Below are 25,388 nucleotides of genomic sequence, written 5' to 3'. Positions count from 1 at the left end.
ACAAAGAAGAATGCATAGGCCAGGTTTTGAGGCCATGGTTGAAGACGTGGGAGACTAATTTGAGTCCACTGTTATCTCCAAGACAGATTTTGACAGTTTTTTATTATTAGAAATACATTTACTTTCGGGTTAGCATATTGCTTTCTTTTCCTTTTATACAAATTGTCAAATTTAGCCCGACTTTGGTAGCTGTATTTCTTCTATAATGTGATATATATATATATATATATATAATATATATATATATATATATAAACGATGAACAAACCCCAAAATCAACAACGCGCGGACGTGGTACATGTAAAGTATTAGCAGACGATCAAGGAAGGAAAGGAGGATGGTTTAACGTTTCGAGCCAAGCTCTTCTTCAGAAACAGAGGAAAGTCCAATAGGAAAGGAAGAAGGAGGAAAATGATCGCCAACGATTCAAATGTGATTACATTTTGAAATATATGTATATATATATATATATATATATATTATATATATATATATTATCTATCTATATATAAACGGCAGTTTGTCTGTCTGTGTGTCTGTCAGGTTGTACCCTCACCCTGACCACGGCTTTCAACCGATTCTGATGAAACTTGACACACACATAGCCCAATGTCATAATTCAAAACTAACGCAGCGTTTGAAAGTTTGAAAAGTTCCCCCAGTTCTGAAATAAAATCGATAAATTCGACATGGGTCGAGAATCTAAGCTTTTTATATGCAACACATTTTCTACAGACTGTCTAGGGGACGCAACTCGACCTTTTTAACTCTCGGAACACGTGGGGTAAGTATCCCAAAATGTATAAAGATGTACAAAAACGGCAAAAAAGCGGACAGCAATGTGAGTGACAACAACGAAAAAGTCAAAAGTGACCAAACTGAACAAACGAATGGAAAAGGTTTTTTGGTGCACACGACAAAAGCGAAACCAAGAGTTTGCAAGTAGCGTCCGAGGACCCTTAGGGTACGTCAAAAATTTAAGGTAAAACGTTTGGGGTGGTAGTTATAAAGAAAGTGTAAACAAAAAAATTATTCGAATAACTTGCGGCTGCAGCAGCTATTAGCAGAAGTGGCGGTGTTGGGGGTAAAGTCTCGAATGTAATTTCTTCCTGGTAGGAATTGGTTGGGTTGAATTATCGATAGCTGTTTGATAGTTATTTGGGAGTGAAGAGAAGACATTGCAACCTACACATGCGCCTTCGTTCCCTAGAGGGAAAGGACTAGATTGGGATTAGTCGTTGCCTACTAGGGGCTCTTACATACCCGGGCAACGCCGGGCTATGCTGCTAGTTGTTTATAATAATATCAATGGCTTAGCATGCGTAAAAATCCCATAAATGTAAAAAGTATCAATTAATAATTAAATATACTAACAGACAGTACCGACATGCTAACATAGCAGTCGAAAGGATTAAGTTTTCACTTAAACACAAAACTGAAAGATCCCTAAAACTTGAGATTTAGTAAATTTGACTGCTATGTCAGCGCGCTGATACTACCTATATATAAATATATATATATGTCTCTATATATATATATATATATATAATATATATATATATATATATATATATATACATATATATGTGTGTGTGTGTATGTGTGAGAGTGTGTGTGTGTATATATGGTGTATAGTAAATTAGTTATTACCGAAATTAGGTATTAACATATCTGCTAAATTTCACAGTTGTGAGGCTAACTAATACTGAAATATAAACCTAAAACTCCTAAGGATATGAGGATTCATGGCACCAGCAATCCGGCCATGTCACTTGCTAAAGATACGGCGCCGTGGCTGTTAATCGAACTTTTTAGCTGTTAATCGTGGCTGTTAATCGAACTTTTTAGCCATTTGGTCATACTCCGTCCACAAACATACACACGGAAGTTACACATATAAAATTATGATTTAAAATATATACATCCGAGATTGATACCACCGACTGTATATTAGTTCCAAAATTTGGCACAAGGCCACCTAGTTCGGGGGTGGGTAGTATGTCGATTGCATTAAATCCAGTCATCAATTGGTACTTATTTCATCGATCCCAAAAGATGATGGGCAAAATAGACCTCGGCAAAACATAAAGACGGACGAAATGCCGTTAAGTATCTTGTCTAAAATGTTAACAATTCTGCCTGCTCGTCGCCTTCCCACTGACTGTATGTTACAATATAACTTACATATCATTAAGGCGGCGAGCTGGCAGAATCGTTAGCACGCCGGGCGAAATGCTTAGCGGTATTTCGTCTGCCGCTACGTTCTGAGTTCAAATTCCGCCGAGGTCGACTTTGCCCTTCATCCTTTCGGGGTCGATAAATTACGCACTGGGCTCAGTGTAATCGACTTAATTCGTTTGTCTGTCCTTGTTTGTCCCCTCTGTGTTTAGCTCCTTGTGGGTAATAAAGAAATAGGTATTTCGTCTGCCGTTACGTTCTGAGTTCAAATTCCGCCGAAACCTGTTGGCTGCAAAGCGAACTTCTGCACTTCACAACCTCCATTTTGTTTCTATTTCAGGCTGCAAGTCAAAGGTGCAACTTAAAAAAGTAATAAATAAATATTTCTTAAACCGGAGCAGCAGAGCAACGAGTGTCTATAATCGATTGATATGATTCCAGTTTATTTCTTTTATTTAATCAAACTTGGCTACACCGTGATTTGAACTCGGAATGTAGGGCGACGAAAGTAACCACTGCATTTTGTTTGCCACTGTAATTTCTTGCCTGTTCATTCCACTCGTTATCGTGAAAGATAATTTATTTATTCAAGTGATTCGTGAGTCACATTCCTTTGATTGATGCTTCCTGATTGTAGATATCTATCAATGGTTGATTAGTACTTTTATCTTTTATTTGAAATTTAGTGCCCATTTCTTTCAGTTTGGTATCCTGCCCAGAACCTCAATAAAAACACTGCGTTTGGTTTGAAATTTCGGCCTAGTTCTAACAGTCCATTACTTTATGCACTCGACCATTTCAATATTGTGAATAATAATAAATAAATAAAAGCTTAGCATCTGATACCCCTCGTTTATCATTATTCACAAAGGGCGAATGTAGAAAGTAGTTAAATCTAATAATGCAGAAATTTGTAACCTCATCAAAAACTAAACAATAAAATAATGTAAAACATACAAAAAAAATTTGCTGGCAATATTTCCGATGAAAGAATATCAAATTATCGCAATTTTTCTAATGAAAATGTCGCATATTAAAGGTTATGAGATCGAGCAGTCCCCCAAGGAAATGTAGCTTGAAAATGGCTGAAACTATTGGGTATTTAAAAGCCAAATATTTACACTCCTTCACTTACTGATAACAATAAATTGAAAATCGAATCAACATACTTGAGATCACTTTCTGGAAATATATTTTAGCAACTCTGAGTTCTTCCTTTTTTTGTTTGTTTTTGGAATCAAATACTACATCGTAAAATCTAATAAAATATTTTTTTTCAAGTACAATAATAAAACAAATATAGAACGGTAACAATAATTCTATGGAGGGTGGGGGTGAGAGCCGGAGGGTAAGAGTTAAGTACAGGGTTGGTCTACTTTACTGTTTGGTTTCGATTTCCGATTGAGATTATTCTAACTTAATATATGACGTGAATGATCTTAGGAAAACATATAGGTCACAAAATCCAATTTCACAACTGCTAAAAATAACTTTGTGTTTAATTAAAGGAAGCCATTATATCATGATGGTAACGAGTATTGTGGATCAAAACTTAAGGTCGGCAAAGGAGACATCACTTTAAATTCTTCATGGTAAGAATAAGTAACCTAATGGAGTAGCTTAATAACATTTTAACCAGTAATTATTTTATGCAGTTACGCCTGAGAAAGAGTGACAAAACATAGTCCTTCCAATACTTTCCCAGCTGAAAGATAGCCACAATCGAACAAAGTATAGGAATAGAGTGAGGATTCCGTTACCATAATGAAATGAGACTGAATATTTTACTTTACCAAATTAATTATTAATTTCAAAGTTGTTTCCCCTACCTCTTTCGACCAAGGCTGACCCTTATAATAAAGGTTATTTCTTCTCATCACGGATGCAAGTTTAGTTTATTAATTGTTTTTTCTTAATGGTTGACCTTTTTCATCATTGGTCGACGATATTGCAGACAATGAAAGGCAGCGAGCTGGCAGAAACGTTAGCACGCCGGGCGAAATGCGTAGCCGTATTTCGTCTGCCGCTACGTTCTGAGTTCAAATTCCGCCGAGGTCGACTTTGCCTTTCATCCTTTCGGGGTCGATTAAATAAGTACCAGTTACGCACTGGGGTCGATATAATCGACTTAATCCGTGTGTCTGTCCTTGTTTGTCCCACTCTGTGTTTAGCCCCTTGAGTGTAGTAAAGAAATAGATATTGCAGACAATAATTCCGCCGAGGTCGACTTTGCCTCTCATCATCGACAACTCCCCTCCTCCCACCAAATTCCAGGCCTTGTGCCTGTAGTAGAAAGGATATAGCTGACAAGAAGCTGCAAGAACACTTACCAAGTCTCCACTCATGGATACACGACAAAGGAAATAAATGTCGGCTAAATATATTATGTAGATTAAACTTGACTGTAACACCTGGTCTTCATATGAATCCAAGTCATTCCCTCGAGCTATTCCTCCAAGTTAAAATACACTTACTAATCTTTTGAACATCAATTTTAGAGCAGCAGTTGATACGATAAATATCAGAAGAAATAATTTCAAAAAAGCTTAGGTGAAGGAGGATATCTGATAGGTACAGTCGTGGCCGTGTGGTAAGAAGTGTGCTTCCAAATTAGACTGTTTCGGTTTCACAACCACTGTGTGGCATCTTGGGCAAATGTCTCCTATTATAGCCTCGGGCCAATCAAAGACTTGTGAGTGGATTTGGTCGAGGGAAACTGAAAGAAGCCTGTCTGCTGTATATATATGTATAAGTGAAGGCGTGTGGCTTAGTGGTTAGGGCATTCGACTCACGATCGTATTGTCGTGAGTTCAATTACCCGCGACGCGTTGTGTCCTTGAACAAGACACTTTATTTCAGGTTGCTCCAGTCCATTCAGCTGGCAAAAATTAGTAGTACCTGTATTTCAAAGGGCCAGCCTTTTCACTCCCTCTGTCACGCTGAATCTCCTTGAGAACTACATTAAGGGTACACGTGTCTGTGGATTGCTCAGCCATTTGCACGTTAATTTCATGAGGAAGCTGTTCCGTTGATCGTATCAGCTGGGACCCTCGTCAAAGCAACCGATGGAGTGCTCCTACATATATATATATGCATGTGTGTGGTTGTGTATCTTTGTGTCTGTATTTGTCCACCACCACCACCACCACCACCACCACCTCTACCACCGTCGCTTGACAACTGGTATTTGTGGGTTTACGTCCTCGTAATTTAGCGGTTCGGGAAAACAAACCAATACGATAAATGCCAGGCTTTAAAAAATTAAATACTGGGGTCGATTCCTTCGTCTAAAAATCTACGTTATACTCAGAAAGTTTAATAAAACCGAAACCTGTGTAGCAATTGTCTCCTGTACTTGTTAAAATAATTAAAATCATTATAGACATCGAGTTAACTCTGTCTTTTCGCCACAGTATACATATTTTGTATAATCTCGCTGATGTGTTGATGTTCACTGCATTATACCAACTAACATATATTTAAATAAAATGTTATACCTTGTTTAAAATATTACTTTATGCCTTCAAATCTATTATAAATTCCGTTGTGATTACCTAAAAGCGTAGTGTGTATATCAATGGTGCGCCCTCTATATTCCTTGTACACAGATATGTGCACCATACTAACATACACCGTGCACATGCATATGAATATATCAATGTATGTAAATGACTTCTTAAACTTGAGTCGATGGAGCAAAGGCTGAGGGCTAATATCTCGTTGCAGGCACTTTACTAGCCAATACTATTATCGCTAAATTTTAAAGATTTTAAAGTTTTCATTCTGATATCTCCACGCTAATAACAGAATTTAGTTATACGAGGCGAGCTGGCAGAAACGTTAGCACGCCGGGCGAAATGCTTAGCATTATTTCGTCTGTCTTTACGTTCTGAGTTCAAATTCTGCCGAGGTTGACTTTGCCTTTCATCCTTTCGGGGTCGACTAAATAAGTACCAGTTACGCACTGAGGATCGATATAATCGACTCAATCCGTTTGTCCTTGTTTGTCCTCTCTATGTGTAGCTCCTTGTGGGCAGTAAAGAATTTAGTTCTACGAGGCGCCGAAGGAGACTTTATATGTTTACTGAACCTGCTACGAACTTCCACAAATAATATCTGCTGAATTATGAAATACAATATTAATACAATGCTAGTTACCTCCGTCATTGTTAACAAAAACGGAGTTATCATGGCTAGAACATATTCCCATCATAGGAGAGTTCCATAGGGGCTGACCTGGGCTAAACTCCAACAGTATCTTGCACTAACTTAATTATTTTGATCTTGCTGTTGTTATGCAGGTCTCGTGATGGAGATGATGTTCCCAACACAGGCAATGAAAATCATTCTGGGCGTTATGCAATTTTGTATTTATCTTTTGATTCTTAGAATTTTGAGTTTGAATTGATTGGGTCAACGAAATTATTGTTGACTATTGACTGCATCCAATTATCGCATTAACACAACCGTGGTTTTATAGAAAAGGCTTATCATCTGAATGATTGAACTGCAGAGTTTGCTACAAGCTGAAGTGGATCACGTTAATCTCGTATTTTTTATATCCCATGATTTCTTCATTCAAACATTTCTCTTCTTGAATTCGACAGTATTACCCGCAGCATTAGCAACGGTAAGTGGGAGCATTAAAAGGGTTATCAGCGGTGAATTTCTGCCCTGTACTTTCGACAAATGGTTTCACTTAACCACTAAGGGTTATTTTTGTGAAAAGTGTCTCAATTTCAGGGTTCACTGTTTCTTAGAAGAAAGAAAAGAAAGTGGAAATATTACCAACAACGCCGATCCTTAAACGAATTTTGTCCATCCTTTTAATTTAACACGGGTAATTGAATCAATTCCAAACCACTTAACAACAGCCCTACCAAACAGTTAAACCAACAACCTCACCCTTTTATTTAATTGTAAATTAGAAAAGTAAAATATGTAAATAAAAATCGAAAGCAGAAAAACCAAACGAACAAAGAAACAAACAAACTGGATTTGTTACGAACAACGTGAGTTGTATTTGTTAGAAAGGTTTATTGCATAGTCTTGTTGTGGCCACTCATCCACCGCCTCACTTACTTCTTAGTTGATCTAATTTAAAACGTAATATCACTCGTCACCGGCAGCAAAGTTAGATCCCATCTTAATTTCCAAATTAATGGATTTCTCTCAATTTTCCGCAGATTATCAGTCGTGCAGCATTTGTATAATAAACTGGTAATTAGTTTTGCGGTTTGATGCCTTTTCATTAGATTTAACTCATCTTCCTCATCCTCTTTCTTTCCGTGCTGAGACCGGTACAGTTTACTGCCTTTCTTCTTCGTGAAACACTGTCAACATTTCTCTGATGCGATTGCTTGCCAGTAGAATTGCACACACGGTGCGCACGATCTTGTCTTGCTCCTCTCTTTTCACCGAATCTACTCCACATAATAAACAAATCATTACTTTATACATTGGCATCCCTCATTCTCTCCCCCATCTATCTCAGTACACACGCGCATGCATACATACATACATGTATATATATATATATATATATATATATATATATATTCACTTATATCAGTTTGGATAGAGGCTGCGAGACCGTCCATAATATATGCACACACCGTACCTATATCTAAATACAGTGTACTTAAAATATGTACACAAATATATACACGAAAACACTAACTTGCACACGCCTACGCTCATACACACATACATACATACATACACACATGCATGCATACATACATACATACATACGTACATACATATATATATGTGTGTGTGTGTATAAATATATGTGTATACATACATATATATATACATATATGTATGTACATATATATCTATACCTATCTACCTATCTGTCTGCCTGTCTGTCTATCTATCTTCTATCTATCTATCTATCTATCTCTCTCTCTCCTCTCTCTCTCTCTCTCTCTCTCTCTATATATATATATATATTATATATATATATATATATATATTATATATATATATATATATAGATAGATAGATAGATATGCATAAACACAAACACCACATACTCACATGTGCATGTATATATATCTGTCTATCTTTCTATATATTTATATATCTATATTATTTTTTCTTACTCCCCATCTCTATCTGTCTGTCTCTGTCTGTCTCTGTCTTCTGTCTGTCTGTCTGTCTGTCTCTCTGTATATATATATATATATATATTATATATATATATATATATATATATATATATATATATATATATGCATGTAAGTATGTATGCATGTGTGTATCCCCGCATGTATATATGAGTATGTGCCCCTATGTAGGTATATATCTGTATGAAAGGCGGTGGAAGCAAAGTAAAACAAAACTGTATACTTGAAGTTATCTTCCTGATACCTTAATATCTCTAGGTTCATCTGACATGAACGATGCCTCTCATTCCTTAGGCATGAGTTACATACTGCTGTGTAATGAACTCAATTATTCCGTCTTTAGAAAACTGGCGATGGGCTTAACAAAGCAATTACAGTATTTACATTTTTTTGTGGGTAAGAGATGCATGCACTTATCTTCGTATCGATATGAAAGTCTTATGTAAGCGGGTATGAATATATAAAAGCATGCCTCAGCAGAAATTTAAATATATATTCGAATGTGTGTCTGCATGTATGTATGTACGAATGTATGTATGTACGTATGTATGTATGCATGTGCGTATGAAGGTGTGTGATCACGCGCGCGTGTATGTGTTCGTGTGTATATTTTTCAAACAAGTTTCATGGAAGTGTTGAAGTTCAGCGAAGTCTCAGTCAAGTAAAATGTCTCATTCGGTAAAACGTCGGTAAAAATTCGGTAAAATGTCGGTAAAAAAATTCGGTAAAACGTCGCATTTTGTTTAACAATCACGTGTTTTTCTGCAATACTTTTTTCATATTTCATTCAGTTAGAGCTTTACACTTCTATACATACATACATACATACATACATACATACATACATTCATTCATACATACATACATACATACATACATACATACATACATACATACATACATATATACATACATACAAAATACCCCGTTTTTAATGTTGAAACTCCAATGAAGGAGCCTTGGATCTAGGTTAGAAACCGGCATTTTCTCTGTTGGCAAGAAATCTTGGAATAAAACTGAATAATGACTAACATAGATACCCACCACACACCACCACACCACACCACATCACACCACCCCGCACACGCTAGCACTGATCACTTCCTAGCGCACACGCCATCATCCATACACCTACATATCCACACACGCGTACGTCAATGTCACCATCTCCCTTCCACAAGCACATAAACACGCACGCGCACCTTCGTATTGGGATCATCGCTACTTTATTACATCCACTACTTTATTATCTCTCCTTCTTCCTAGCTCTCCTGTGTGACACCTCTTTCCGGTATTTACCATTATCATAGATCGTTAGCCACTAAACCTTTTTTCTATTTTCTGTCCCCGTTTATTTCTGTGTTTCTTTCTGTCGAAGAGCGTAGGCTCGAAACGTAAAACATTTTCTCACTTCCCGAGGGTTAAATTAAAACAGCTGTTTGCTGTTTACACACCCGTCTTCGTCTTTTGATTTTTGGGTAAATTCTCACTATATATATATATATCTATGTTTATATATTATATATATATATATATAATATATATACTTATATATATATATTATTATATATATATATAGACATAATTAATCAATATAGGGAGGCAAAAAAATATTGTAGAATCTTTTGCCCCCAGCGGCCTAGTGGAAAAATTAAATAGTCATATACCATTTTTAAGTTCAATATCACAATCAAGGAACGGCCATAATAGGCCATTCACCCACTAGAAATAACAGCCAAAAAGCTTCAACCGCAAAATAACATTAATTCCGTAAACCAGGAGAAAATTAAAAAACATTTACCCTGAAATTCCTTATACGATGACCACCGTTTCGTCTACTGTTTAATGGTAAACTAACCTGATTAAATTAAATCAAGCCAATCCACCATAGGCCTTAGATTCATCAGTAAGGAATAGCCAAATCGGAACAGATATTTTTCACGAGGCATTCCCGTCCATGCCTCGCCAATATCTGACCTAAAATTTTCAAATCGTCGCACTCGCGCCAAATTTATCGGCAGCAAATAATATAAGCCGCCGATTCCATTACGGAACCAACCAGAAAATTCATAATTAATCAATATAGGGAGGCAAAAAAATTTTGTAGAATTCTTTTGCCCCCAGCGGCCTAGTGGGAAAAAATTAATAGTCATAAACCATTTTTAAGTTCAATATCACAATCAAGGAACGGCCATAATAGGCCATTCACCCCCTAGAAATAACAGCCAAAAAGCTTCAACCGCAAAATAACATTAATTCCGTAAACCAGGAGAAAATTAAAAAACATTTACCCTGAAATTCCTTATACGATGCACCGTTTCGTCTACTGTTTAATGGTAAACTAACCTGATTAAATTAATCAAGCCAATCCACCATAGGCCCTTAGATTCATCAGTAAGGAATAGCCAAATCGGAACAGATATTTTTCACGAGGCATTCCCGTCCATGCCTCGCCAATATCTGACCTAAAATTTTCAAATCGTCGCACTCGCGCCAAATTTATCGGCAGCAAATAAATATAAGCCGCCGATTCCATTACGGAACCAACCAGAAAATTCATAATTAATCAATATAGGGAGGCAAAAAAATTTTGTAGAATTCTTTTGCCCCCAGCGGCCTAGTGGGAAAAAATTAAATAGTCATAAACCATTTTTAAGTTCAATTTGGCTATTCCTTACTGATGAATCTAAGGGCCTATGGTGGATTGGCTTGATTTAATTTAATCAGGTTAGTTTACCATTAAACATAGACGAAACGGTGCATCGTATAAGGATTTCAGGTAAATGTTTTTTAATTTTCTCCTGGTTTACGGAATTAATGTTATTTTGCGGTTGAAGCTTTTTGGCTGTTATTTCTAGTGGGTGAATGGCCTATTATGGCCGTTCCTTGATTGTGATATTGAACTTAAAAATGGTTTATGACTATTTAATTTTTTCCCACTAGGCCCTGGGGCAAAAGAATTCTACAAAATTTTTTTGCCTCCCTATATTGATTAATTATGAATTTTCTGGTTGGTTCCGTAATGGAATCGGCGGCTTATATTTATTTGCTGCCGATAAATTTGGCGCGAGTGCGACGATTTGAAAATTTTAGGTCAGATATTGGCGAGGCATGGACGGGAATGCCTCGTGAAAAATATCTGTTCCGATTTGGCTATTCCTTACTGATGAATCTAAGGGCCTATGGTGGATTGGTTGATTTAATTTTTAATCAGGTTAGTTTACCATTAACCAGTAGACGAAACGGTGCATCGTATAAGGAATTTCAGGGTAAATGTTTTTATTTTCTCCTGGTTTACGGAATTAATGTTATTTTGGCGGTTGAAGCTTTTTGGCTGTTATTTCTAGTGGGTGAATGGCCTATTTGGCCGTTCCTTGATTGTGATATATATATAGACATATATAAATATATATGTCTATATATACATATAGGTATGTATATGTGTGATGCATATATATATATATATAATATATATTATATATATATATATATATATATATATATATTAATACAAAAAATGTAAAAAATACACGACAAAGAGAAAAAAACAACGCAGGACGTGATACATGCAAACAATTAACAGACACTCAGGGAAGGGAAAAAAGGTGGTTTTACGTTTCGAACAAAGCTCTTGTTCAGAAACAGGAGACAGACGAAAGTTCAATAGAAACGAAGACGGAGGAAAAATCGCTACAATCGACCTGTGTATATATAATGAATATATACATATATATATATTATATATATATATATATATATATATATATATATATATATATATATAATGTATATGGTACTTAACTTAGATGCACCAGAATTTTTTTATGGTATTACCCATAAAATTATGTGGGGTGATTAAAACAAAAGATAAGCAAAAGGAATTGATCCATTCTTGTTGCTTATTTTTTGGTATATATATATATTATATATATTATATATATAAATATTATATATATATATTATATATATATATATATATATATATATATATATATATATATATATATAGGCGCAGGAGTGGCTGTGTGGTAAGTAGCTTGCTAACCAACCACATGGCTCCGGGTTCAGTCCCACTGCGTGGCATCTTGGGCAAGTGTCTTCTGCTATAGCCCCGGGCCGACCAATGCCTTGTGAGTGGATTTGGTAGACGGAAACTGAAAGAAGCCTGTCGTATATATGTATATATATATATGTGTGTGTATGTGTGTGTGTATGTGTGTGTGTTTGTGTGTTTGTCCCCCTCGCATTGCTTGACAACCGATGCTGGTGTGTTTACGTCCCCGTCACTTAGCGGTTCGGCAAAAGAGACCGATAGAATAAGTACTGGGCTTACAAAGAATAAGTCCCGGGGTCGATTTGCTCGACTAAAGGCGGTGCTCCAGCATGGCCGCAGTCAAATGACTGAAACAAGTAAAAGATAAAAAGATAAAAGAAGATATATATATATATTATTTTATTTTATTTATTTTATTTAGTTTCAGCTCACAAGCTGCAGCCATACTGGGGCACCGCCATTTGGTGTTGCTACATGATTTTACTTCACGAATGCTTTTTAGCAAATTCCATGAGAGAGTTCGATGCAGCTGCCCTCATCTGCACCTCCTGCCGTGAAGTTAGTTCATCTGGGACACTTGACAAGAAGAGATCCAGTTTCATTTTAAAGACATCTGCATCCACCCTATGCAGGTCTCTTAGGTTCTTCGGGAGGATATTGAAGAGCTGTGGGCCTCGGAAGCCCAGGCTATCACAGTATCTTGTCCTACATCTTGATGGCAAATTTGGAGTCCTTGGCACTATGCAGTGGCGCCCAGTTCTGGCATTTGTGTAACTCTCGATGCCAAAGTTTGGGACAAGTCCTTCTAGGATCTTCCAGATGTATATTATGGCATATCTTTCACGCCTACGCTCTAAGGAATAGAGTCTCAATCTCCTGAGTCTTTCCCAATAGCTTATATGATGGACAGAAGCTATCTTCTTCGAGTAGCTTCGTTGGATCGCCTCAAGTTCTGTGATTAACTTGACACTGAATGGTGACCATAGCTGAGAGCAATAGTCAAAGTGGCTTAGGACAAGTGTCCTCCAGAGGACCATCATGGTTTCCTGGTCTCTTGTTCTAAAGGTTCTGAGGATCCATCCGATCAGCCGTCTACATTTCATTGCCTATTTAGCAACATGCACATGAAAGGTTGCATCATCACTCATGTAAATACCTAGGTCTCGCACTGATTGTGCCTCTGGGATTGCAATCCCTCCAGGTCCAGTGTATTTATTGGGTATTGCATTTAGTTTTGCATGCTGATAGTATAAAGCTTGAAACTTTTCAGCATTGAACTGCATGCTATTCTTTTCAGCTCACTTGTATATTTTGTCCAGCTCACATTGCAAGTGCTTAGTGTCTTCAGGGTTCTGTATGGCCTGTGAAACTTTTGTATCATTTGCATAACTTGTGATCGTGGCTCTCTGCGTGGCTGAGGGCATGTCTGAGAGGGCCATTATGAACAGTAGTGGTCTCAGAACAGTGCCTTGCGGAACACCGCTCACTATTTGCGTGTTAATGGAAGTGGCCCCATTGGCTACTACCACCTGACTTCTATCCTTCAGAAAGTCATGAAGCTATTCTCCCAATTTTCCAACTATGCCAAGATCACGCAGTTTGTGACATATCATTCCATGATCGACTTTATCAAAGGCCTTTGCAAAGTCGAGATATATGACTTCCACATTTGAATGGTTGAGCAGTCGTTTCAGCACCCAGTCATAGTGTTGTAAGAGCTGAGTTAAGCAGCTTCTTCCTGGTCGGAAACCATATTGGGTGTCAGGCAACAAGTCATTTTCTTCAAAGAAGGTGATTAGTTTCCTTTTGACTATTCGTTCCATGACCTTGCTGATGTGTGAGGTCAGAGAGATAGGTCTGTAGTTCTTGGCCTCCGCTCTGCTACCTCTTTTATGAATAGGGCATATTTTACCTTCCTTCAGTTTTCTTGGAAGTTTGCCAGTTGCAAGGAAGCTCTGAAAGAGGAACTGCAGTGGTCTTGCTAGGACTCTCTTACATACTTTTAGAAGGATTGCTGGGAATCCAACGGGGCCAGTAGCTGAGTTTGCTTTCATTTCATCAATAGCCTTTATTACATCATCTTCCTTTATATTGATGTAATCAATCATCGCTGCCTCTGATTTTATATCTGCATTGGTAAAGAAATCAGTTGGATTGGTAAAGACGTCAGTTGGATATATATATACGTATAAACATATTTATATTTACATACATATACATATGCACCGCACCTGAAGCATGTAAAAGATTAAAAGAATAAAAGAATATATATATATATATATATATATATATATATAGCTATCTAGCCGAAATCAATAGAAATTCCTGAAGAGAGACATCTCTGGATAGACCTCATCAAAGCCGCGTTTTTAACTAAAATACAGTCAACGGTAGACCGCAAATGTGATAAAAGTTACAGTAATATCAGCGCCAAAGTGTTTCAGCTAGAAATGGTCCAGGCCACGACTAACTCCAATAACATCTGGTGGAAAAACATTGCAGTGAAGCATTATCATTTGTAGAGATATATCTGAATGTTAGTAGTTTATCTGGAATTTGCCACATATATTCATTCAGGAAAGATTTGATTGTTAAGTGATCTTAATTTTATTTTGTGCCATGTCATTATACTGAAGAGGGCAATTGCAGCTAAGTTAAAATAGTTCTATGTTAATATTTGAGTTGACGCATCATTTTTGGTAAGGATGGACGGCACAAGGTCCAAGGGGATTTTAAAGTTGATGTCAATTTACGGGAAATGCTGTTGGATATTTTGAACATCTTACAAATGATACAGCTCTCAAGGCGGCGATAGAGAGAATTAAGTTTGCATTTCTGAAGACGATCCCAAGAGCAAGTCCTGACATATAGTCTGTTTTGTTTCTCTGGTTGATCTCTAGGGGTCTTCAAATTTTATAATATTTTGCTCCGTGCAGGGAGACCACAGTGGACAACAGTACCGAAGGTGAGGACGGGAGAAAGTAGAAAATAGAATAATGCAACGAGCGTCTCTAGACCGGAATGTCCTGAGGATCTAGGAGCATGTCATGCGGGCCATGTCAACGTTTTCTGTGGACAATCCAGCCAACGTTGTTGTCGACAACTACTCATAGATCCCTAACGGTGTTTGATGCCACGAGGCTTTCGCCCATGAGCAGTCTGTATGGTAACTTAAGTGCAACCTCTCTTCCAAAGTGAATTAATTCAAATTTATTTTCATTTAACTGCTTAATATGTTTTTCTGCCGCTGGATAACAGCGAGCAAATCTGATCGAAGATTTGCCCAGTCGTAACATGATGCAATAAAGTACTTCCCTAATAAGCTGTTGTGATTAAGTATACAATTATATTTGGATCATCCAAAGGAGAGGTTCCAAACAACCACAATAGTGAAACGTACGTAGAGCAAATTATATAAAGTTGTGCTTACCTTCAGTTCTCCTATATATATATATATATATATATATATATATATGAATGCACACACACACGCACATATACATCCTTCTTTCAAGATTGCCCTTCCTTTTTACATCTTTTACATGTAATATAATATTTCCTACAGATTTGACGAACGTTTCAGGTAGTTGGACAGTATATATATATATATATATATATTATATATATATATATATATATATATATATATATATATATATATATATATAATATATATATATATATATATATATATATATATATTTATATAATTATTCGTCTGTTACTATTGAATATTGTCTCCACCGACACAAAAATGTATCTGTAATATATAGGATATCACACATTTTCAGTTGAAAGTTCAATAGCTTGTTTATTCTGAAACTTCCTTTATTTCACTATATTATGAAACCTATTTGATGTACCTTTTGTGGACGGAAATTTGTAGTTACCGGATGAAAGAAAATAATCACTATTGTTCTATAAATTCGCTAGAAAGATATACAACAACACAAAAAAATTCAATTTACACCTAAACACACTTATTTGATATTTGCCGACTAATATGTTTTGATGTATCTGTGATACGAGTAGCTTTACATTGATTTGAAAAACTATGAAATTATGTCACTATACAAACATGATGGAATATAGAATCTTAAACGTAAATAAAGGCACTTAACGTGAAGATTACATCACATTAATTTTATCTCATTCAGAACATTTTCTTAGATACACGAGTCACATAGGATCCCACAGAGTAGCCATGTTAACAATACGAAAAATACGGTAAAATTGAGAAACTACAGAAACTGGTCGTCTATATCGGCAGAAGGTAATCTCAAAAATGACGTAGGGGAAAATTTGTTAATGTAATTTGATATGTTGTGAGGAGTAGAAATTTCAGCGTTTCGGATAATTGGCCTTCTTCGCAGAGAGAGTGAGGATAGAACAGACTAATAGAATAAAAGAATGCACACGAGAAAGTGATACGATGGAATGGTATAGGTTGGTAGGTGTTAAGTAAAAGTGGGAAAGAAGGATGTTTTGGCTGTATTGTATGTGCTGGGTGGTAGACGACGACTCTGGGCGGATTTAACGTAAAGTGAAGGACTTGTTAAATATGTTTACATGGAGAGAAGACAGTTAAACGGGAAGATGATGTTGTGGCCCAGGTCTGTTGAATAAGACTCAAAGGGAGGGGGGACAAACAAGTGGACAAAGAAGAAAACAGACTTACACTGAAAGTGGAAACAAAGATGAGAGAGAGACAACACAAAGAAAGAAGCAAAAAACTTCGAGGAGCTGTAAGCTCATAAATATACTTTCACTTTTTGGCAAAGGCACGCAGTCGAGCGCTCAACGCATGCGCACACACACACACACATCTCTCAAAACGGAGTGTGGATTAGAATAGCATAATTTTTCTAGTTATTTTTCTCTCGTTTTATGTGCTCTCTTGTTTTTGAGTGAGTGAGTGTTTGTTTCATTCATGGATTTTCTCCGTTACCTGGATAATCGAAATTGCTATGTTCTCGCGATGCCAACAGCAGAAAAGAGGTTTGAGAACTCCGGAAACCAGGAATGGTCTGAAATATATTTTAAGCAAAAGATAGGTTTATGAGTATATTAGTGGAAGCGTTTTATTGCCACCCAGGATATTATCTTCGCTAAAATCGATGTATGCACACACATGCACACACGCACAGCGACACACACAGGCACACATGCAAACATACACACACGCTCATAGGCGGATAATTTTATTATAATATGGATGTAAAATATACCGTTTTGATATAGGTATGGGTGGAGATCCATTCGCTATAGAGAAATCAACTGAAGTAAGAGCGCAGCTTTTATTTCTCTGTGCTCAGAAACATTAAGAAGGATCTAAGTTTCTAGTATTAAAATTCTTAGAACTCTTTCAGTGAAAGAATTCTCAGAATGAATCTATGAGTTGGCCTGTGACTTACCGTTGTTGAGTAGCATAATCGTACAGCTATTCTACCCAAGTATATAAGGTGGTGAGCTGGCAGAAACGTTAGCACGCCGGGCGAAATGCTTAGCGGTATTTCGTCTGCCGTTACGTTCTGAGTTCAAATTCCGCCGCCGAGGTCGACTTTGTCTTTCATCCTTTCGAGGTCGATAAAGTAAGTACCAGTTATGCACTAGGGTCGTTGTAATCAACTTAATACCTTTGTCTGTCCTTGTTTGTCCCCTCTGTGCTTAGCCCCTTTAGGACAGTAGAGAAATAAGAATAGTAGGCACTTCAATCAAAATACTTAGCGGTATTTCGTCCGTCTTTGCGTACTGAGTTCAAATATACTGAGTTCAAATATACTGAGTTCAGCTATGTCTTTTATCCTTTCGGGGTCGATAAATTAAGAACCAGTGAAACCGTGGGATCGAGATAATCGATTACCCTCCTCCACCCAATTTTCAAGCCTTGTGCCTCTAGCAGTAAAGATTGCACTCACGTATAACATTTTAAATACAAATTTGTTGATAATTTTGTTGTATCTCGCACTCGTACCATTAAACATCTGTAGTCTTTTTTTTTTTAAACCAGTTGACTAAACATTTAACCATTTAACTAATGGATTGTTTGATAAATCAATCACTTCAATTTGTCAAAGTCCTTTCGCCGCCATTCATGACCTCATCAATGAGACAGCCTCTCTACTCCAGGTCTACTTCACGTATTTGCTAATACACCGAGGATGACAAAATAAACAACTATGAAGCATTAAAGATTATGATTTATTCGACGGCTTCCTCTCGCCACTTGTTGCTTTTGTAGCAATGTTGAAAATCTGTACTTTCTCTAATAATATAGTAGAAATACGAAATGATAGATGTAGTAATTCGATTGAAATATATGGAAGCGAGCACACAAAGAATGTTTGTGTTATATATCAAGGAAAGCTGCATATATATATATATATATATATGCACATATATATAAAGTGATATATATATATATATAAATATAAAGATATACAAATATATATATATATACACACACATATATAAAGTGATATATATATATAAATATAAAGATATACATATATACGTACATACATACATATATATATATATATATATTATATATATATATAATATATATATATATATGTATATATATGCATGTGAATGTGTGTGTGTGTATAAATCCAAATTAATCGAATTATCAAAGATGCTAATGCATCTGCAGGCTCAAATGCAGTAGGTTTAATACTACTAGCATGTCAAAGTATGTAGAAAGAGAAAGAGAGATTAAAGTAGTTAAAATGAGTAATGCAGAGAAAGTCAATGTTGCTACAAATACCAGATAATATATTGGAATTTGATACAGTTATGTATGCCTTAACTATAAAACATGGTTAATATAACTACAAACGAGACAATGAACCAATATATTTTCTCTCGGATCTGTGATATGTTATAACGTAACGTTATTTTCTCTTGTCCAACACCACCCCTTAACTCACCGCTCAATAAAACAACTAATCTATATAAATCCCTAAACCCCTTTCACATACAAATACTCCATTTATTCTCCATTGTAAAGTATCGTGAGAAAAGCTTTTCTAAGATCGTCCATGTTGTATGGCGCATGTTACATTAATATGACGTATTTAAACTCCTTGTCATTATAGGTTATCGGTTATGCAATGTATCATTATAGGCTCTCGGTTGTATAGCGTATCATTATCATAAAGATTTTCTACATAAACCATATCACAATAACACCGTACTATAGAAAATAATTAACATAACGAAACATACAATTGCATAGTCTTGCTTTATTAAATGCTTCACAATGAACCGGTAAATTTTCAGTGAGCCGAAACCACAACGCCAACGCTCATTTGCTTAGTCACCAACACTGTACAACATGATATGAGTGTCATGGCATTATTTTTCTACCATTCAAAAACCTATGACAAAATACTGTATGCATCGTACTTATAACATGCCAATTATATCATGATTTATAACCTTTAACAAACATATCTTTTCTCCATGTCTTACTATGTTATGATATCAAAAGTATACATAAGCACCTGGAACTTTTCTTTATCGTATATCATATAACATACAGACTTACCGTTCGCCAATATATAAATATATTGTAACCCTATATGCTTATATTATGCCACAATGTATTAGCTATATTGGATAATTCTATATTCTATCAAGGCAAATAACACATAATGGCAAGCAATATTGATGCACTGCATATTATTATAAGAACTATATTGGGTAAAAACTATACTATTTATAAAACAAACTATGGAGTGTTTTGTCATGGTGAATGCGATCAACATGTAGACGGGAAGTTTAAATGACGAAACTTTAATTGGTCATATAAATATATATATATATCTATATATATATATATATATATATATATATATCTATATATATATGTACATCTGTGTGTGTGTGTATGTATGTACACATACATACACACACGCACATATATATGTAAATATATGCATATATATGTATATATGTTATGAATGTTTTATAACTCGATGGAAATGGACGGACTTTGAAGGCAATTTTAGAATGAATTGGTAATCTAGTGATAAGAAAGTAATTTTAAAACGGAAAATTACTTGCATGGTAAATAGGGGAATATAGAAATAAAGAAATACCCTCCCCAAAAATAATAAAATAATCAGTGATAAGATTAAATACATCAAAATATATCACTGAAAACGAAAATCAAAATAATAATAAATAATAATAATAATAATAATAATAATAATAATAATAATAATAATAATAATAATAATAATAATAATAATAATAATAATAATAATAATAATAATAATAATAATAAAGAAAAAACGAACGATTTTACTGATGTAAAATATGGTCGCACAAAATAAACAAATACTGTCGTTGGAAAGAAAAAAATAAACAAATTTGTGGAATAGCAAAACAGAAGAGGACAGCAGCAAATAGGAAGAACATATATTTATGATGTGAAAAACATGCAAATAAATATATAACCAATAAATAAATGGCAACTCTATGAAATGAATCAAGAGTAAAAAGATTAAAGGACCAATACACACACTTATATATATATATAGATATATATATATATATATATAATGTTTCTGTGTGTGTGTGTGTGTATATGTCTGTATGGAATATATGTGGTATATATATATATATCCACAACCACATATATACATATATATATATACATACACATATATATATATTTACACACACACACACACACACATATATATATATTAAAGTAAAGTTTATTTGCCAGCATAAAGTGTCAGGCCTGATTAGGACCGACGCTGCTGTTATTTAGCCCCAGGAAAACATCGTCTCCAGCTGACTATCGATGCATTACACACACATGCACACACAAATGTATGTGTTTTTCCAATGTTTGCAAATAACACGGAAATTTTTTAAAAATATTTACCAAGGTAGCAAAACCTCACACAAGTACCAAGGATGTAACAACCTACTTATAAAGGTAGAAACTGCGGGTTTAGGTGAAAAGTTTTTATTTAATATAGATAAATAAATAAATGGAGTTAAACTCAGGTGTTATTCAAATCTTTTTATTTCCGATATATGTTTCGAAGAAAACATTGGTATTAATCAAGAATTCACCTATCGCTCTATATCTCTCCACTATAAGTTTTCTGCTAATTTCTTTGTTTTTTTCTTCCGCTTTCTATAAACTGCTTTCACGTTGTATCTACTAACGGTTTTTCAAAAAAAACAAACTTGACAGCGTTCCCTTCATCCTAAACGCAGTCATCACATTCTTTTAAAACGTCTTCTTGATGTGTTTGGCTTCATTCTTTCCCTGATGAGAAGATTGCATTGTTTTGCGTCATTATATTCCTTCTGGAATAATAACAATGTTTTCTTGGAAACATATGTCGGAAGAAAAAAATTTGCATAACAATTGCATTAAATCCATTTATTTATTATCTATCTATCTATCTATCGATATATGTATACTGTATATACTGTAATATATATATATATAATATATATATATATAATATATATATATATATATATATTATATAGATAATATGTATTATTTATATATATATATATACACACCCATATATGTATTTAATCATATACATACATACATTCATAAATATATATACACACACACACACATATATATATATATCACGTGATCACGTGACCGACCGGTCCATCAGATGTAGTTACACATCGCTGGTCACAATGCCTTCGCATTGTTTTAGCCTTCGAATGACGCCACCCCGCTGGCTAAGCGAGCAGGCCAACAGAAGAAAGAGTGGTGAAAGAGTACAGCAGGGATCACCACCCCCTGCCGGAGAATCGTGGAGCTTTTAGGTGTTTTGGCTCAACAAACTCTCACAACGCCCGGTCTGGGAATCGAAACCGCGATCATACGACCGCGAGTCCGCCCCCCATCCACTGGGCCATTGCGCCTCCACACACACACACACACATATATATATAGATATATATATATATATATATATATATTATATATATAATAATATATATATATATATATATATATATATATATAATATATATATAGATATATATATATATATATATATATATATATATCTATATATAATATATATATAATATATATATATATATATATATATATATATATATATATATATATATATATATATATATATATATATATATATATATATATATATATATATATATATAGATATATATATATATATATATATATATATATATATATAGTGGCGCAATGACCCAGTGGTTAGGACAGTGGACTTGCGGTAGTAGGATCGCGATTTCGAATCCCAGACCGGGCGTTATGAGTGTTTATTAGGCGAAGACCAGGCTTCGGCAAAGGCCGCGGTAGCGAACCCTACTGTATTCTTTCACCAAAACCTTCTCTCGCCGTTTCTTCCTGTTTGTTTTCTACCTGTATTTCAAAGGGGACAGCCTTGTCACACTCAGTGTCACGGTGAATCTCCCCGAGAACTACGTTGTGTACACGTGTCTGTGGAGTGCTCAGCCACTTGCACTTTAATATCACCCTCGAGCAGGCAGTGCAGTTGATCGGATCAACTGGAAACCTCGTCGTCGTAGCCGACGAAGTGTCACAATATATATATATATATAATATATAAAGTTAATCCAAACAAGAAAACAAAAAGACAACAACGCGAGGATGTGGAACAAATAAAGTATTATTGGGCGCTCAGGAAAGAAGGGAAGAAGGAGGGTATGACGTTTCGAGCGGAGCTCTTCGTCGGAAACATAGGAGAAAGAAAGATCCCGAGGTGGGAGGACAGAGGGAAAAAAATGCAAGTGGTCTTCACGGGGTAACATACTGAAAAGTCGGAAGTGGTAAAAAAGAAGGAGCAAGTTTTCAAAAACAGGAGAGCGGAATCAAAGAAGGAATGGTAAACAAAGGTGTGCGAGATGACAAGGGTGTGTGTGTGAGTCTGTGCGTATGTGTGTATGTGTGTATGTGTGTATATGGTGGGCAAAGGCTAGTGGCAAGCAGCAGTTAGCGTGTCAGGAAGGCAGGTCAGAAAGACGGAGGAATGTGTGTGTGCGTGTATATGTCTGGTGTGTGTGTTTTGTTGTAGTATGTGTGTGTACGTGTGCGTTTTTATGTGTGTATGGCGAGTAATTGTGCTTAACTAAGTGTATGTGTGGGTGTGTGTGTGTGCTTGTATGTGCGTATATGTATAATTGTGTGCATGTATGTATGTGTGCGTGCGCGTGGAGGTATATGTTGTGTGCATGTATATGTGTCAGTGTGTATGTGAATTCGTGTGTGTTTGTACGTGTGTAAGTGTGTGTGCGTGTATTGTATATATATATGTAAATGTGTGTGTGTAAGTGCGTGGGAGTGAATGTGTGTATGTATGTGCGTGTGTGTACAAAATGTAGGGGTATTATATGTGTGTTTATATGTTTATATGTGTGTATATATATGCATGCAAGGACACACTTCGCAACTGAAAGAATGGTGGAAAATACTCTTGCGGTGACAGGCGCATGAGAAACCCCAGGCACAACGCGCCGGCCATATATATACACATATATATACACGTATATATATATGTATATATATACACACATATATAAACACATTTATATATATATATATATATATATATCGGTATTGTATGAGCTATATAATGACATGATGACAATTTCGGGAAATTACTAGACTTGTTAAATACTAGACAAGTTTTGTAATCGGGCTAGAAACGAAGTTACAGCCCCGTGTTTCAGTTTAGAGACTGGCATCTTCACTTTACATTCAACATAAATATTTTGGAGAGATGCATGGAATTTTATGTTCCTACACCTGTTTCTACTATTTCTAACCCTTCATTAAAAGCATTAGGAAAGATGGTTTGATACGTTAATCAATCGTGTTATTGCTTGAAATTAATTAACACTATTTGTTCGCTAAAGATTTACAAACATTTCATATTTAAAGTTTCAAAATGGTCGTTTCGGAAATTTACCAGGTGACCTCTACCTACCTAGCAACCTAGCGAGCTACCTACCTACCTACCTACCTACCTACCTACTATGTTATCTATCTATGTATCTATCTATTTAACTACCTATCTATCTATCTATCTATATCTATCTATCTATCTATCTATCTATCTATCTATCTATCTATCTATCTATCTATCTATCTATCTATCTATCTATCTATCTATCTATGTACCTATGTATCTATCCATTAATTTATCTATCTATTTGTCTGTCTGTCTATCTATCTATCTATCTATCTATCTATCTATCTATCTATCTATCTATCTATCTATCTATCTATATATCTATCTATCTATCTATCTATCTACAAAATTACAACAACAACAACAGCCACAGGAAAATCACAAAAGCCAGGATTATTGCCCACACCACAATATGGACAGCTAGTCAAGAAGCTGTATGCGGAAATGCAGGAAAAACAACAAGAACAAAGCCAACCCAACCAAACAACACCAACACCAGCGCCAAGAACAGAATCATCACCACCACAAACAAATAAACCAATTCCAACACCAAGAACGACAGCAAAACCCAAGGAACAGAAAAACAAAGAAAACACACACAAACTGATCCCCCATCCCTTATACCGCACTCAACACACACAAAAACACTCAACAACCAACAACAACGAAAACACCACAACCACTTACACAGACATACATAGAAGCCCACAACATACCCCTACCCCCTTCTGATTCCTCAGAAATTTCGTCGGAAGACGAAACCAGTGAGGAATGGCAAATAGCTACAAAAAGAAGGAAAATAAAGAGCAGAACACAACCAAACCAAATGCAAACACGAACAAAGCAGGGGAAATACATCGCCCGAAGACATTTCAAAACCTAACGCAAACACACAGCCACACACACCAGAAAAACATATACACAGCAAACATGCTCACAGCCATAGACCAACCAAAAACAACAAATTTGATGGAATACATCCAATCAAAAAACATAACAGAAGATGACATAAAAACAAACAATCACCCATACACAACA

This window comes from Octopus sinensis, linkage group LG4, assembly GCF_006345805.1.
Source record: "Octopus sinensis linkage group LG4, ASM634580v1, whole genome shotgun sequence".
Taxonomy (NCBI): domain Eukaryota; kingdom Metazoa; phylum Mollusca; class Cephalopoda; order Octopoda; family Octopodidae; genus Octopus; species Octopus sinensis.
This window is presented reverse-complemented; position numbering follows the sequence as displayed.